Source organism: Xiphophorus maculatus, chromosome 21, assembly GCF_002775205.1.
Source record: "Xiphophorus maculatus strain JP 163 A chromosome 21, X_maculatus-5.0-male, whole genome shotgun sequence".
In the NCBI taxonomy this organism is placed as follows: domain Eukaryota; kingdom Metazoa; phylum Chordata; class Actinopteri; order Cyprinodontiformes; family Poeciliidae; genus Xiphophorus; species Xiphophorus maculatus.
The window spans coordinates 4,012,083-4,031,073 of NC_036463.1; the positions used below are offsets into that span (position 1 = coordinate 4,012,083).

The 18,991-nt window shown below is 38.2% G+C and overlaps 1 protein-coding gene across 4 annotated transcripts in view; it reads right to left on the reverse strand.

The window, feature by feature from the left end:
• The window catches only part of dpp6 (dipeptidyl peptidase like 6), a 301,131-nt gene that overhangs the window by 133,058 nt on the left and 149,082 nt on the right, over nt 1-18,991 (reverse strand). The gene's annotated exons all lie outside the window — the stretch shown is intronic.

Genomic DNA, 18,991 nt, shown 5'->3' on the forward strand with positions numbered 1-18,991 from the left:
ACCTAGAAATGCCATTCAAATTTCATTTTGTAGATACGTCTGTGATCTCTTCGAAAGTGAAGACGGCTCGTCGATACCAGTTACGGTTTGTCCACAATTTGCCTCTAAGCGACCCAAAGTTTCTCATTTTTGCTCAAGTTAGAGTGCGTTTCTGGCTGCTTAGAGTGAGAGATGAAGACAACTTTTTCAACCCAAATCATTTTTGAAATCGCCATCACGCCCACAAATATCGCACGATTAGTATCAAAATCGGTCCTGACATTGATACGCCTGTCTGCTCCGGTAAAATGTTTTCGAAATTTATCTAGACCGTACGGTTTTCTGTCACGGTGCTTCAGAGCAAAGTCATGCGACAGGATTTTCTGAGGCTGTCTGAGGCTCTCTCCCATGTATTTGAATAGAATTTCAGATCTGGGCACAACATTTCTTTCTCTCATCGCTGTAAATGTTCTGAGTGAGGTACAGATATGAATCTCGGGACTATCGCAGAAGACACATTGAACTGTCATACGCTGCAAACGCTTTTCGAATATGTATTACGGTTCCCGAACAAGAAGGATTTGTTTCCAATGCTTTTTTGTCAGTAAAATGTGTTTGCTCAAACACACAATTGTGTGTTTGAGAGCTCAGCGCTCAGAGCTCACACCTGCTGAGACCATTATTTACCATAGCAACGGAACTCAAGAGGCTATTGGCTGCTGATTTGGACTACAGATACGCATCGCTGTAGTTCTATCTATCCTCAGTTGAAACAGATCAGGACTGAGAACTGGCCTTTAGAACTACCTGCTGCTATGGGCTGTATATAACTGATTGAACTCAGTAACTGTTACACATGGGATTAGTTTGGAACTTTAAAATTAAGCATACTGAAAATTTCAAAATAAAAGCCTTGAATATTTTACATGACGTAATTGCTCTTTTTGGCCGTATATGACTTTTTCATCCAAAGCAATGTTACACATGGGATTAGTTTGGAACTTTAAAATGGAGCATAATAATAATTTCAAAATAAAAGCCTTGAATATTTTACATGACGTAATTGCTCTTATTGGCCGTATATGACTTTTTCATCCAAAGCAATGTTACACATGGGATTAGTTCGGAACTTTAAAATGGAGCATAATAATAATTTCAAAATAAAAGCCTTGAATATTTTTACATCAGGTAATTGCGCTTTTTGGCTTTATGTGACTTTTTTATCCAAAGCACTGTTACACAATGGAATAGTTTGGCCCTCTGAAATGAAGCATACTGAAAATTTCAAAATAAAAGCCTTGAATATTTTTACATCAGGTAATTGCGCTTTTTGGCTTTATGTGACTTTTTCATCCAAAGCACTGTTACACATGGGATTAGTTCGGAACTTTAAAATGGAGCATAATAATAATTTCAAAATAAAAGCCTTGCATATTTTTACATCAGGTAATTGCGCTTTTTGGCTTTATGTGACTTTTTTATCCAAAGCACTGTTACACATGGGATTCGTTCAGAACTTTAAAATGGAGCATACTGAAAATTTCAAAATAAAAGCCTTGAATATTTTTACATCATGCAATTGCTGTTTTTGGCTTTGTATGACTTTTTCATCCAAAGCACTGTTACACATGGGATTAGTTCGGAACTTTAAAATGAAGTTTAACAAAACTTCCAAAATAAAAGCCTTGACAAAAATTTTAAATCGTACTGAATGGTGCACGTCCGCCTCGCTTAACGTTCTTGCGGTTCTCCGCGTGCCATTGATTACGTCGCGGCGTTCTTTAGCGTCGATGCCGATTTGTGGCGTGACGACGCCGGGCCCGAACCCCACGGGCGCGCCTTGGCAGGCCCCGGCTAAATTTCTTCCGAAATTTTCTAGTAGTTCTTTATTTTTCTTCCGTAACCGTTAATGCGGCTCATACCGCTGGGTGCACACCTACAAATGAGGTATCAAAACGTGCAGAAAATTCACGCCATTGTTGCTATTACTTTTGGTGGGATTTGGGCTTAACGTGGCGACATAATTCGCAAAAAACTACGAAAAAAACCCCATTATAAGTCAATGGGAAAAATCCTGGAAATACCCTATTTTTGAGGATTTTCTGTGTCGTCACTAATTCACGTAGAAATGCCATTCAAATTTCATTTTGTAGATACGTCTGTGATCTCTTCGAAAGTGAAGACGGCTCGTCGATAACAGTTACGGTTTGTCCACAATTTGCCTCTAAGCGACCCAAAGTTTCTCATTTTTCCTAAAGTTAGAGTGCTTCTCTCGCTGATTAGAGTGAGAGATCAAGACAACTTTTTCAGCCCAAATCATTTTTGAAATCGCCATCACGCCCACAAATATCGCACGATTAGTATCAAAATCGGTCCTGACATTGATACGCCTGTCTGCTCCGGTAAAATGTTTTCGAAATTTATCTAGACCGTACGGTTTTCTGTCACGGTGCTTCAGAGCAAAGTCATGCGACAGGATTTTCTGAGGCTGTCTGAGGCTCTCTCCCATGTATTTGAATAGAATTTCAGATCTGGGCACAACATTTCTTTCTCTCATCACTGTAAATGCTCTGAGTGAGGTACAGATATGAATCTCGGGACTATCGCAGAAGACACATTGAACTGTCATACGCTCGAAACGCTTTTCGAATATGTATTACGGTTCCCGAACAAGAAGGATTTGTTTCCAATGCTTTTTTTCAGTAAAGTGTGTTTGCTCAAACACACTTGTGTGTTTGAGAGCTCACAGCTCAGAGCTCACACCTGCTGAGACCATTATTTGCCATAGCAACGGAACTCAAGAGGCTATTGGCTGCTGATTTGGACTACGAATACGCATCGCTGTAGTTCTATCTATCCTCAGTTGAAACAGATCAGGACTGAGAACTGGCCTTTAGAACTACTGCTGCTATGGGCTGTATATAACTGATTTAACTCAGTAACTGTTACACATGGGATTAGTTTGGAACTTTAAAATGGAGCATAATAATAATTTCAAAATAAAAGCCTTGAATAGTTTTACATCAGGTAATTGCTGTTTTTGGCTTTATTTGACGTTTTCATCCAAAGCACTGTTACACATGGGATTACTTTGGAACTTTAAAATGGAGAATAATAATAATTTCAAAATAAAAGCCTTGAATATTTTTACATCAGGTAATTGCTGTTTTTGGCTTTATATGACTTTTTCATCCAAAGCACTGTTACACGTGGTATTAGTTTGGCCCTTTGAAATGAAGCATACTGAAAATTTCAAAATAAAAGCCTTGAATATTTTTACATCAGCTACTTGTGTTTTGAGCATTATATAACTATTTTAACCCAAGGACTATTACGCATGGGATTAGTTTGGCCCTTTGAAATGAAGTTTAACAAAACTTCCAAAATAAAAGTCTCGACAACATTTTAAATCGTACCGAACGGTGCACGTCCGCCTCGCTTAACGTTCTTGCGGTTCTCCGCGTGCCACTGCTTACGTCGCGGCGTTCTTTGGCGTCGACGCCGATTTGTGGCGCGACGACGCCGGGCCCGAACCCCACGGCCGCGCCTTGGCAGGCCCCGGCTAAATTTCTTCCGAAATTTTCTAGTTTAAAAATGAGCTGTTGTTGACAAAACAAGGTCTCAGCGGAAATCAAGCACTTTCAGTTACCCTTGGATGAGATGTTGTCAACTTGTGGAAAAACTATCAAGCTACGTCGCAGGTTATGTTCTTTCCTCAACGCGTGAACATTTTCCAGATGCCTTCTTCTCGGTTTAAAGGATAATAAAGGAGTAGCGACACAATAATTAGATTCTTGGCATGTTTTTATCTCGTCACCTCTTTAAAAAATGCAGTCAAGCCCTACGAGTTCATCTTTAACGTTCACATTCCAGGTGAATCAGCCGAAGGTTTGGGAGGTTTCATGTAAAATCACAACGGCCTGGCTAAAAATGATTTTACTGTGCAGTTCTGCAAACATTACAGAGCAAAACCAAGAATTTATCCCATGCAAAAACCTTTTGCCAAAAACTATGTTCTGATAATAGCAGTTAAAATTTTGATTGTAGATGCAGTATTTTTATTTTTACCTTAAGCTGTTAAAGTATGGAACTCTTATTAAAATAAAATATGTATTGTCTTTTGACATATTTGCTGAAGCTGTCACCATGACAGTATGTTACGAAACAGATAATCTGGGGGGGGAAAAAAATCAAGCTCAGAGCTAACTAGAAACAACCAATCAGAGCCAGGAGGCGGCTCTTAGTGCTGTCAATCACAATCTGATTTGGTGCTGCTCATCCCCCATCTTGATGCTACACCTAGCATAGCCTGTTGCGAATCGTCACGCTAGTTAGAGTAGCCACCGATGAGAAACAGTTTTCCTGTAACGATAATTTGTTTCTCCACCATTAACACATTTAGCAGCGTGTATATAAGTTTGATTGACAGCGCTAAGACCCTCCTGTTGGCTCTGATTGGTTGTTGCCAAAACCTTCTCCAGCTGAACAGAAACAAAACTGAAGTTATTATTTTTGGACCTATAGAGGAACGATCTAGAGTTATAGATCTAGAGTTATAGATCTAGAGTCAACGCACAGCTTCAGTTATTACAACTAAAAACCAGCGATCAGCCCGAAACCTGGGAGTAGTGATGAACTCTGACCTGAACCTCCAGAGCCACATAAAGACAGTTACAAAGTCGGCCTTCTATCACCTGAAGAACATTTCCAGGATTAAAGGACTAATGTCTCAGCCAGATCTAGAGAAACTCATCCATGCGTTCATCTTCAGTCGTATTGATTATTGCAGCAGCGTCTTCACAGGTCTGTCCAATAAATCAATCAAACAGCTGCAGCTGATCCAGAATGCTGCTGCTGGCGTTCTGACTAAAACCAGGAAGATAGAGCACATAATACCAGTTTTATAGTCCCTCCACTGGCTCCCTGTAGCTCAAAGAATAGACTTTAAAATACTGTTAGTTTACAAATCACTGAACAGCTTAGCACCACAATACATTAAAGATCTGCTGTTGTTGTATCAACCTTCCAGAACCTCTCAGGTTCTGGTTCTGCTCTGCATCCCCAGAACCAGAACCAAATGAGGAGAAGCAGCTTTCAGCATTTATGCACCACAAATTTGGAACAAACTTCCAGAAAACTGTAAAACAGCTGAAACACTGACTTCTTTTAAATCTCGACTAAAAACCCACCTGGTTAGAATTGTATTTGAAATGTAATCAATTACAAATTTATTGATGTAACTTGACTTAATGTTATGTTTTGATTGTTGATTCTATGTTGCATGACTCTGTGTTTTTGTGTTTGTTATGATGTAAAGCACTTTGAAATGCCTTGCTGCTGAAATGTGCTACAAAATAAATTTTAATTGATTGATTGATTTTTGGTGCATTTCTTCAGAGAGCAATAGCAGCTCAGAGAGGAGGTGAAGGAAATCAACCTTTTTACAGATTATGTCTCTCATAAAGTTTTATCTTTTCAAAAGTTGCAAACTGCAGCTTTGCGTTCACAACAAAAAATGACAAACTGCATATCTTCCACTTATATCTCATCTGTTTCCTGGATATTTGTGCACCAAATGTGAGATTTTCCTTTGTGAACATTTTGTCCAGCAGTGGTTTTCATCCTGGAAGGTATAAGTGAAAATCCGAGCGGGCTTCTGTCTGCTCTTATAGATCCTGCAGCTCGCTCCATGTTGGGGAACACGCCTCTTTGAACCCAGACGGCTCATTAAAATGTCAGACCATGAACCGCTCTTTCTACACCAGACTCACTGAAACATCACTTTAGAAAGTTGGAACTCTTTCTGTTCCTCTAGTTTAACAGTTCATATTAAATATTGACGTTTTGGGAAAGTATTTGTCTCCACAACTTTCTTTTGGTTTTGTTTGTTAGTCATATAATTTTAGATCCTTACATTTTTATGCAGTTTTCAGAGAAGAGGTCCAAACCAACCTGTCCGTAGCTGGAAAAGTAACTGCACCCTAAAAACAACTGCTATCGAGATTTACTGAATACTGCAAATTAATTTAAGCCACATGTGTCAAACTCGAGGCCCGCTTAAATATAAATAAAATAAAAGCTTAAGTATTTTGTTATAACTCTAATCAATGTAGTTTTTATCTGTTTACCGCCAAATTACATCAATCAGTCCCTCCAGTTTCTTGAGAATTATTGTGGAAATTCACAAAATCAAAAAATCCCCTCAAAGTTTTACACTAATAATTGGGAGTTTATTGCAGATTTTTTTCAAAAATTGTCAAAAACTTTCTTACTTGTACTAAACAACTGCTTCAGCTTTAATTGATGTCAGATTATAATCCATGATTTATACAGCGAGTAACAAAAAGTTGCATTTACCGTCATAAATAAGCACAAATATCTCAAATATTTCTAAATTAGTACCATAAACACTTTGATTTGTATTGCAAAAAATCACAAGAAGAATCACAAAATCCTGGAAGAGCTGAAAAGATGTTCAATAATATTTAATTTTAAGAATTCAATGACATTTCAACAGATTTTATCAATACATTCTGGCACAAACGGCCCTCTAAAAGCTTTTATGATCTTGATTTGGCCCAAAACGAAAATGAGTTTGACACCCTGATTTCAGACGTCGACTTGCTGGTGGGATTTGGGTCGTTATCCGGCTGGACCACCAAAGTGAGCTTCCATCAAAGGTCATCAACTAGGACATCACACCAAAACTATGATTTGGTATTTTTCTGAAATATTAGTTTTACAACAGATGATCCAACTTTGGTTCATCACTCCACAGAATATTTTCCCCAAATCTTAGAGATTGTGATGTTTTTTAGAAACTGTGTGTCTTAAAAACTCTTTTAAGACACAAATGTGAATACATTTGGGTAACCAGTGGAAACACTGCTATTCTGAAACATGTTATATCAATATTCGCAAAAATATGTACAAAGTTTTGTGCACATTTGTAATGGAGGCGTGTCGTAAGTTTATCATGGGATTTGTTCAATTGAGTGAAACTGAATAAACTGAACGTTTCTTCCTGTGTTCGTTTGAGTCCTGAAGCCTTGGAAATGTCTTTGTAAGCCTTGATGTGTTGCTCTTTGAGTCCTTTAAGCCTACTTCATGTTGTGAGACAGGTACTACTCAGGTGATTTCTTGATTCTATTTTGTCACGACTGGCTGTAGCTAGCGAAAGGTTCCTAAATATGTGGTACTTCATGATTTAACAATTGGCGAGTAGTATTTTCTTTCCTTAATAAAAATTGCTTTGTGTATTGAGTCAAGTTATCTTTGTCTGATTGACTTTAATATCTTGTGAATGCAAGAAAAAACTTGGGGACATCAGATAAGATAAAAACAGTAACAATACAACAGAGATGCTAATATTACCATCCGGTCCAACAGTGTGTGAAAAGAAAAGGTAAAGGTAATTTTATTTATATAGCACATTTTCAGCAATAAGGCAATACTAAGTGCTTTACAGGAATTAAAAGGAAATATAAACAAAATAAACCAAAGGAAAGAGCAAAAGAAAAAAAAAATCTAATGTTGATCTAAAGCAGTGGTTCCCAAAGTGTGGGGCGCGCCCCCTAGGGGAGGCACCGTGCCATTGCAGGAGGGGCGCGGGAAGTGGTATGGATAAATGTAAAAAAAAAAAAAAAACAGTTACACAAAAGTGTTTCACTGTAAATATGGTTTGTAGTGTGTTTTGTTGCAACCTGAAGTGTGAAATAAACATCAGTGGAGTTTGAAAACAAAATATGTGTTTAGGTTTATGTCTGGTTGAACGATGTGTGTGCCCAGTTGATGTTTTTTTCTTTTTTGGGGGGAATTTTATTGTAATCCATAGGTGAAAATCTTTGGGAACCTCTGATCTAAAGTATGTAAGCTAGGCGCTCCTGTTCAGGGTTGCCAAGTATCCTCTAGAAAAGTCTACTGAGAATAAATCAAAGTTCTGATGAATGAGGAGGAATAAAAGCAACCGAGTTGCAGAAACCTCTGCAACTCACTCCATGGTAAGGATGATGTATGAATCCAAAACGGCCCCTCAGCAACCAATCAATCAGCTGCAAACTAATGACGGCCATTTTCAGCCCCTGCCCTTTGGCTCGTGACGAATGCGCCAGGACTGCGGCGGCCGGGCAAGACAATAAGCACCTCTCAGTGGTTTGTGTTGGAGTCGGTATACAAACTTCCCTGGACTGATGGTGACGGATGGAGAAGACACGGCGGTGATGAATGCTGCCGGGTTGGCTCCGCTTAAACACACGATCCAGCAAAGTCGGGAATTAACTGCAGGATGGTGCCAAACCGCCCGGGCGAATGGAACCATTCGCTCCATCCTGCCTCATCATTCGCTCACCAACGGCATCCAGCTGCCAGACCTCCTGAACCGAAAGCCCTTTTTCCTAATTAGAGCTTCAATGCACTTAATAACTGTCGCTTTAATTTCCAAATAATGAACAATTATTCTTTGTTTGGCTTGGGCTGCAGCTCTGGAAGGAGGGGGGGGAGGGGACAAAAAAAGTGGGGTTGGTGCATTAATAGGGATGATTGGCGTTGCTTTAAGTGGCGTCTCCAATTAATCCTGCAGCATTCAAGTCTCGTATGTGTACCTACGCTGCTTCAGTGCAGCCAAGAGATTTCCTAACTGACTCGCCAGATATCTGGTGTCTATTTCGTGATGTGAATGTAGTAAATGTCCAATCCGAGGGCGAAAGGGATCAAAAGAAAATGGATCATGACCTTTGACCATCAAAGAGGTCAAAGGTCACATGTGGGGTACCCCAAAGTTCAATCCTAGGACCCCTTTTATTCAATATTTATATGCTCCCACTAGCTCAGGTTATAGCAGGAAATAATATTAGCTACCATAACTATGCAGATGACACACAGCTCTACATTACGATGTCACCAGGTGACCTTTGACCCCATCCAATCACTGAACAGATGCTTAGAACAGATAAATGTGTGGATGTGCCAAAACTTTCTCCAGCTGAACAGAAACAAAACTGAAGTTATTATTTTTGGACCTAAAGAGGAATGATCTAGAGTTATAGATCTAGAGTTATAGATCTAGAGTTATAGATCTAGAGTCAATGCTTCAGTTATTACAACTAAAAACCAGCGATCAGCCCGAAACCTGGGAGTAGTGATGGACTCTGACCTGAACCTCCAGAGCCACATAAAGACAGTTACAAAGTCGGCCTTCTATCACCTGAAGAACATTTCCAGGATTAAAGGACTAATGTCTCAGCCAGATCTAGAGAAACTCATCCATGCGTTCATCTTCAGTCGTATTGATTATTGCAACAGCGTCTTCACAGGTCTGTCCAACAAATCAATCAAACAGCTGCAGCTGATCCAGAATGCTGCTGCTGGCGTTCTGACTAAAACCAGGAAGATAGAGCACATAACACCAGTTTTAAAGTCCCTCCACTGGCTCCCTGTAGCTCAAAGAATAGACTTTAAAATACTGTTGTTAGTTTATAAATCACTGAACGGCTTAGCACCACAATACATTAAAGATATGCTTTTATTGTATCAACCTTCCAGACCTCTCAGGTCTTCCGGTTCTGGTTCTGCTCTGCATCCCCAGAACCAGAACCAAACGAGGAGAAGCAGCTTTCAGCATCTATGCACCACAAATTTGGAACAAACTTCCAGAAAACTGTAAAACAGCTGAAACACTGACTTCCTTTAAATCTCGACTAAAAACCCACCTGTTTAGGATTGTATTTGAAATGTAATCAATTACAAATTTATTGATGTAACTTGACTTAATGATTGATTCTATATTGCATTGTGATTCTGTGTTTGTTATGATGTAAAGCACTTTGAAATGCCTTGCTGCTGAAATGTGCTATACAAATAAAATTTGATTGATTGATTGATTGATCAGGATAAAAAAAATCAGGAAAGAAAGTTTCAGAAAGGGAGGATGTCTGGATCTGAAAAGCCATCAAAAATGATTGCATGGGTTGGACTTTGGTAGCAAAAAGCCAAACTGAGATGAATAACATTTTGCATTGTGTTGTTTCCACAGGAATTCAAAGGTCACGCTCTTCTGTAAGCCCGTCCACAGGAAGGAAACATGCCCCAACTGATCGACAAAATAAAATAAAATATTTTTTTGGAGAAAAAAAAGAAAAAGTTACACTCTGCCAGAAAACGCTCTGCCACTGCATAAATTTGAAGCCATCTATCAGATTTATTTTATTCCTGCATCAATCCCTTCAACGCAACGAGTCCCCAGCGTTCTGGATAAAGGAGACGCGTAACGGATCGGCTCAGAAACAAAAGGTTTTTCTTCATGCCAAAACTTTTGGGGCTAAAACACGTTAAGAAAGCATGAATCTTTTTTCTTAAAATATGATTTTTAAACTTGCATACAGTTAAAATAATCACTACACTGCAGTGAAACGACTACATTGGCTCTGACATTACCCCAGAGGTCTGTAAATGGCGTGTTCGGTTCCCTGTGCTTCAATTTTCTCCTTGTATTTGCTTGACATATGATGGCAAGCATTAGAATATTGGAAGTAAGCAATTTCTTTTCCATCAGCTCCTGTTTGCTCTCTCCACGCGAATAGCCTTCCTGCACACTGCGACATTTCCTGGCACCAACATCCAGACAGACGCGTAGTTTTCCTTGTCAGCATACAGCACTTTCTTCCAGGCATGACTGATACTTCACACCACTCAGCTGTGAAGTATCAACAGAGTCATGCCTCTGTTTCGGGGAATAGGCCAAGGTGCACAGCTGTGTCGGTGAAGCAGAAACGAGCAGAAATGTCTTTTCAGGATGGGAAAATAAGACCTGAGGATGGATTCACCAAGATGCATACTTGCTCGAGTTTTTTAGCACCTGCTAGCTACTCCATCTTGGAATTGCAGCGCAGAATGTTTTTGCAAACACAAATATCACTCATGAAAACGGATTCACATGGACAGTGATATGGAGTAGAACAGAAATATCCTTTATTGTCCCACAACGGAGAAAAGCAGAGTGACGGGCAGCAACAGCAAATAGACTCAGACAGAGATGGAATAGAAAATTATGTGACAAAACAAGAAAAATACTGTACAGTAAGGCCTAAACTTCACCATTAATACTATAATATTTACATTTATTGAGGATTTTTTGAATGGCAATATTTACAGGTGCGACAATAGTTTCATCATGAATTGAAATTGTAATAATTTATGACGATAAGAAATCTTTCACGATAAATGATACGATCTTGCAACAGACTTTAGAGTATCTAAAATCTTACATTATGTGAGTCTAAATGTCTAAAAGTTTGTTTTCTGCAAAATCATTACAGTATGTTTGTTTGTTGTGCTGCTGTTTTGTTTCCAGTGCGTATTTTGGGATCAAGAGTGTAAAGTATGCTACTTTAACGATGATGTCTTCTTTTTCTCCTTCTTCCCCCTGCTAAATCATCTAGAAACTAAAGCGTAACACCAACCTACACAGTTTGTGAGCGCCCCCATGTGGTCAGACTCTTTTATAGCTAAATTACTTAATTATATTCTTTTCAAACCAGATTAGTGGACTCTTCATCAGTGTAATCCTCTAGATTCGTTTGGTACAGTTGGCGTCTCAAAGTTTTTCAAAATGTTGTTTAAAATCTGTGGTCAAACTTTGTATTCGATCGGAAAATATATAAGAAGACGACTTTAAAAACAATTTAAACAAATATATTATGTGTCCACACTGCAGAAAAGGAATCGTGTGACAGAGGTTTGGCAATAAATAAATATTTTATGTAGTTTGAGTATTACAAAAAGCTCTGGTTTTGAAGAATCTCACACTTATTTTTTGCTCTGATTCAGATTTTTATCCCCTAATTGGATTTATAAAGCCTAAAAGAAATGGTGTCAGCAGAACACATCTCAATCTTTGCGATTGAGATGTGTTCTGTGTAAAATATGAACATTGTCAAACAACATAGACAAATGCTTTGTAATAAAAACCATGTGTTTCTTGGGTCTGAACAGTATTATCTCTGCAGAGCTTTTGGGAACAAACATTGCCTGGAGCGAAAATAAAACGAGCATCTTGGAGGTTTGGCATGCTCGATTCTGCAACTCTCCTTCACTGCAATTTGCAGCAGCAAGTTACTTCTTTCTCACTTTTTGGCTAGGATTTAGTGAAGTATGTACTTTGTTTTTCCAAGTTAAGTGGACAATCTTGTTTTTTTTTTCTCTCTTTTCCAGCCTCCTTTTCTTTTGTTGGATTTAAGTTTTGGGTCCTGGTGGAATAAAAAGAGCTGGAGCCTTCACCTAAAAGAAAATAGTTTGTAAAGTCCTCTGCTTCAGCGCGTCCTTCACTGAATTCACCGCCTGTGGTGCAGAATTTAATTCATCAACTAACTGATTACATACAGCCTTCATCTCTACCTTTAAACCAGTGGTTCCCAAAGATTTTCTTCTGGGCCCCCCTATGGATTACAATAAAATCCCCACCAAAAAATAAAAATAAAAACAATATACTGCAGGAATGTAGAACATTTATTTATCTTTTGTGAAGTCTAATTTGGATTCTTTTGTGTGTGTGTGTGTGTGTGTGTGTGTTTCTTTTATTAACTGATAACTGCAGAAGCAACACTCCAGACTGATTGAGAAACATCTTGGAAATCATCCTGCTTTCTGCATCGAACTTCAAATTTTAGATCCAGTTGGCGTTCTTTTACCTCACGAATGAAGGGACTCGATGGAAATGCTTTTGAAACCACAGTTATTCTCCTCCTACTCTCCAATTATGCAGTAATTGGAGTCATTACTGCCGTTAATTTTGTGCTCTCGTTCTGTTTTTTCAAAAATAAAAAGTACTCTTGGCTCGGCGCTTTGGCATTTAGCTGCAACTCCATTCTGGACGGCGCTGTGGTTGACATTAACTCTGTTCCCTTTGTTTTTCCTCCTGGATTTGTTCTTCTGTGTTTAGCTAACTGAACAGAATCTTTAAGCGAGCTACTGCTGCCATTACCTGTGTGTCCTTTAACTATTTTAACCTAGAAAGCAAATATTCACCATTTGATTTTCCTTCCTGATGTGAATTAAATCTGAATTTAACTGAATAACGGTTGGATATTTGCTGTGTATCAGTTGCACTTTAAAGAAAACAAATGTAAAATACAGAAAAACAATAAACAAAAACCTTCGATGGAGCTTCTGGAAATCATGAAAACAGAAAAATAAAGCACAAGTCAAGGGCAACAGTTGCAGGTGGCGGCCAATACTCCAAGGAAGCAAAACATTTCCACCCTGTGTTATTCAGGCGCAACAATGCTGCTGAATAAATCATAAATGCAAATACTGTGACATTCTGGATCTTCTGTGCAGCTTTGTTAGTAGTTCTTACTGCTAAACTCTGCTGCTCAAATGCATTTTCCTTAAAAATGTGGGGTTGTTTAAGGGGAAATAAACTAAACTACTGCAGTGATATAAAATATGCAACCAGCATGCATCGTTACAAAACAGGCAGAACTGACCACAACTTCTTAGTCGATCATCCTCTAAAAACATTTATAACTACCTACTTAAAAAGCTCACAGCCCACATATACCTTAATATGCATTAGTATGGAAAATGGAAACTATCTTCAGGCTAATATGGATGGTCCTCCAAATTCAATCAACTTACTTTATTTTGGTAAATTGTCAACATTTAACACAGGAGACAAAAAAACAACAATAAACAAACCCATAATTTACCAAAAAAGGAATAGGCTGAAGCCAAAGCTTATACTTGCCTACCCTATTTATATTCTTAGCATCCTACCAAGATATCTTCACAATACATATGTACATCTACATAACAGAGTAAGATTGTACCATTTTACATTTTAAGGCTCTTTTAAAGCTCACCAAGAAAGGACATCATTTTAAATCCTCATTCAAATTACCACCCTTGATTATACAGCCAATCAGTATCAAGGAAAATAAATGTCGTTCCCTGATTGGCTGCCTTGTAGTTATGTAGCTTTGGGTTTAGGTATTTCAGCGCCTCAAGCTGCATTTTTTTATTATTATTTATTTTTAGGATTTTGTTGGCTCCAGTGGCCTTTATTTGAAAGTAATCCAACAAGACAGAAGGTAATGAGAGAGAGGGAAGACAAGCGCCAAATGTCGCCAGGCCAGGAATCGAACCTGCGACTACCGCCACGAGGACTAAGGCCTCAATACATGGGTGGTGCTTTGCCCCTGTGCCGCCACAGCACCCACTCAAGCTGCATTTTTATCAAATATTCGGAAATATTCTATGAAAAAAACTCAGACAATCTGCGTTGCTCATTTTAGAAGTTATTTAGTTTGTTAAAATAGTAGCTATGCCACTTGCTGGGACAAATAGATAACTGTAATTGTCAAAAATCTGACATTTGTTCCCGACATGTTGCACTTTGGGCTCCTGTGTTTGTTAATTTGGTGCTAAAACTAAGTTTTCTGTTTGGTTTGCCAACTACCTAAATTAGACGCTAAATTATTTGTATTATTTTGAGTTCAGACTCAGTTTGCATGGCGTACAGTTTCGGCTCCTCTCTCCAACACTTTGCTTTTATTCTCACCTTGCGTCTAATGAAATGGTCTTTAAAACACAGAGACATCGTCTCGTTTTAAAAAGGGGCTCCATCGTCATGACAACAGCTGCTTTGTGCTAAAAATAAAGAAAAGAAAGAAAATAAATTGGATTTTCTCAGGATTCATACTTTTTACTTTGCATCTCATAATGCGCCTCGAAAACTGATCCCACTGTGAATAGCTACTTGAAATTATCTTCAAGCGCATCTGAGGGAGAAAGCAGAAACATTTCAGCGATGAGGCGACGGGCCTAAAGTGCAGCACTAACCCGCTTTTTGTCATTTCCACACAGCCTAATCAAAGAAGCTGTGATTAATGGCATCTCACACGCTCTTTGAGGAGATGACAAGCGGCGGATGCGGCTGAACGTCACCTCTTCAAGGCCCGACACTTCCTGCTACAAGACGAATAATAACACGCTTTCCACACAGCAGCACCTGCTCACACAGCCAAACCCCCCGCCGCCGCCTGAAAGGCCGGCAGATGACTAACACGTCTCAGCAACCAGGCAGGAGGACAGCTCCCAGTACTGATCCGGGCACCATTAAGAGCCAGGCTGAGCTGAAATGGATTTCAGCGGCGCTAAATGGACAGCTCCAGCAGAGTATTTCACTGCCACGTCCGCGACTCCTTTCACGGGGAGAAGTGGGACCCTGGAGAGAAAATCGCCGCCACAATGCACTTCTTCCACTGCAGGAGGCGGTCGGAGCAGAAAGCCGAGAGGAAATGATCCCGAATGGGCCTCAAATGTCATCAGGCTCCTGTCATTATTTTAAATTGGTGTGAAGGGTGAGGACTGGGGCCTGTATGCCGGTTTCTATATAATAACATTATTATTTGGAATTGCCATATTGAAGAACTACCCTGTATTTGACAGGGGAGAAGTTTGTTTAAAGCAGAAAGAGTGGCAGAGTTGGGTAAAGAATGAACATGTGGGTTTGACATGTTTAAACTAAACTATAAGAATAAAGTTGGGGACCGCTCCAGTTTTTTAATTTCCAATACTGATATCTTGCTGATACCGATTTGATACAGAAAATCGGTGCTTAGAAGTTTTTGTTTTTCCCCCCCAAAAAATGTACTAAATTACAAATTTATTTGATAACTGCACCAGTACAGCACATTTAATTAGCTTCCAAAGCTTGGTCAACCGTGAAAAAATAAACTACAACAAACTTTCTTTCAAATAGTTTGGAGTTAGGAATTAAAATAAACTATAAAGCATGACATCACTCAAAGCACAAAAATAGAACTAGACTAAATAGATCTTTGGGCACCGATGTCGTTCCACGAGCAAATGAAGGAAATGACATGAAAATATCTTAAGACATTGAAGGCAACTTCCTGTTTCACAAAATGTAAACAAAATGGAGTAACGTTTTAGCAGCTGTAGGATTTCTCCTTTGTGTTTGGTAAAAGAACTTGAGCCATTTCTCCTGTTGGCAAAAGAAACGCTCGGGTTTGTTTTGGTTGTATTTACCCAGAATGCCCTGCACTACAGACCCTTTGCACGTCACTTTTTTTCGAAACTCGGCCCGCTCTGCCATGACGGACGTCAGAACAACCAATGCGCTCCTTTAAAGCCTGTCTAAAAACGCACATCTGTAACGTAAAACTGTTTCTATTCAGTTGATTTCACGTTAAAAATTGTTATAGGAAACTCCGCGGTCGGCTGCACAAACAGACAAAGATAGAAACCAAACTTGTCATTTCACTGTATAACTTTAAATGAGGAAAGATACAGTGGTGCTGGATTTCAGCCGTCAATAATAATGACTGGCAGCCCTCAGTGTAACCACAGATTTGCAGTGAACACTTTTTACAAGGTAAGAAGACTAACGTTCATTTACTTTATAAGTAAGTGTGATTAGAAAAATATCAAATATTATGGAGAAGGTGTGTCTAAACCGTTAGTAACCATGGAGACAGTGCCCTACCGTCATATAGCCTAGCATGTATGGAAAAAAAACTGGTTAGCATCTCGCCTGCTGTACGTTTTTAATGGTGCTCCGGTTTAAGGAAAACCATAGTTTATGACATAATGACATAAATCATGTGGTGTGAATTCAGGTAAAGTCGTTAATTTAATCAAAATGTCAGGAGGGAGGATGTAAGGGTCGGTTTCTAAGCTAGCTGCTTCCAACTGTTTTAAATACCGCCGTCTTTGAGCCCCAACCACAGACAAATTAGCTCGACTCGAACAAGTAGAAGCCACGAATAAACTGGAAAAAAATAATTTGGAAAACTATTTCTGTCACTCTGTTCAATACTCCCGTCCCTCACTTCCAACGTCCGTCATGGCGCCTTGAATGATTAATTAGTTGTAAAGAGTCAATAATTTGCTTCCTCCATTCCACTAGGATCCACATGCATCCAGAGTGATTCTAGGACAAACCAAAACAACTAAATGCAGAAAAATGCCACTAAGTGCCACTTTTAGATGGATATCTGGGTTCAATCAGGGACACATTTATAAGTTTCAGCCCTCAGACCCTGAATGCTGTAGATAAGTGGGCAGACTCCTGCAGCAGAGTTCATCCTGTTCTCTGCATGTAAAACATGATACAAAAAAGAGATGACATTTCTAATTTGTTTTATCTGAACATCCACCATGTGAGAGTTACCAAAACATTGCAGATGTTTTCTTTAATTTAAATGGTTGGAATATTTTTCCGATGGCATTCTGAATAAGCCAATGGTCAAATTTTCAATCACAATTTTTCAACCACAAAGAGCAAGAACACCAATCAAAAACTTTGTTTTGAAGACATTTTCCCAGAATGTTACTAAGGCAACCGAACTAGTCCATTTAAGGTCACTCTCTTTTGTTCAATTTGGAGATGTGGGCAGGAAATAATTCAGTTGTTATTCGATTGCGATGAAGGAAATTCAAAACCGGAGACTCACAGTGGCGATTACTCCTTCAGATCAGGTCAAACGTTCCTGCATATTTCATTCTGACTTATAAACCTTATTAAACAAAGATATTTCCAGAATACGACCGTTTTCTCTCCCAAACCAATTCAGAGACTTGACTGCACACTTTCATAACTTTCAGTTTAGATTAGTGTGGCTGCTCTGCAGACGAAGAGCAGAAAATGAGAAATATTTGCATCATACAGTTTTATGATGGCTACATTAAAAAACACAGTTATTATAAATAAACTCAGTTAGAAAAGAGTTAACTTGAGACACATTTTAACAATTCTAATAGTTCTTTTTATTTTATCTATTTTTAAATTGTTTCTAAGATTGAATTATTAATGCACAAATCTTCATATTTATTTTATACTTATTAAATTTATGTCATGAATAACTAAGTGAATATTGCATAATTTATTTAGAAAACATTCATATTTAACTTTTATCTACTTAATAGATACATCGTCATATTTATGCATTTCTTTAATTATTTTATGAACACATATTAAATAAATCTATCCACATGTCTGTCATAACAAAATATGAAAACATGAAAAATATTTCCATATATGTTTGTCATTAATGGAAATATTTATATTTAACCTACATATTTTTACTAATAAAAATATTTATGAATATTTTTTTAATTTATAAAAATATAACAAATATTTATTTTATAAAAAATATTTGTCATGTTTATTATAGTATGAAATATTTTCATAAAATATAAAGTTGTATTAAATACAACTTTGTTTTTATTCCAAGATTATTTGTTGATTATTCAGATCTAAATTTATAAAATAATACATCTTCATAGAAATAAAATTTATTTGCTTCCATGAATATTAAACAAATGCACCTTCATTTATATTATGAAGACTTATTTACTCATTAACAGAAATACACAAACCATCCTAGGATATTTATTTACGTATGAATGTGACGTTTCTGACCAGTAATATCACCTGGTCGTCTCTTTAAAAACATTTTGTACTTTGACTGGATACATACAGACCTAACTGCAGTTCAAATGCAACAAAAACATAAAAATCCAAACTTAACAACCATTAAACCTGCTGGTCTTTGCAGCTAAACAACAGAAAAATGTGCCATGCCAGTGCTTTTTGAAACGACAGTGACAAATGTTTTCACTTTCAAAAATAGTCGCAAAGTGTGAGGTGGCTGCAGCGGTGTCTGACAGAGTAAATCACAGAACTTGTGAGGACATTTTACTTTCATTTTGTTAAAATTAAGCTTTCTCCCAGCATACACAAAGCTCGTTTTTGAAGGTCGACTGTGGAAAAGCCAGTTTTTACAGTTTAAATAGGGCTGCGGGTCGCTGTAAAAGCTTGCAAGGAGGACCTGAAGCGTACCCTTCCTAATCTGTTACAATTAATCACGGCTTCATGTTAGGGATCGTTACCTTTTATGGCTGGAAACCACTGGGCAAAAACGCAGCGTATCCTCACTGTTCTGGATTATTTACATCACTATTAGAAACTTTCTCAACATTCTGGCATTAA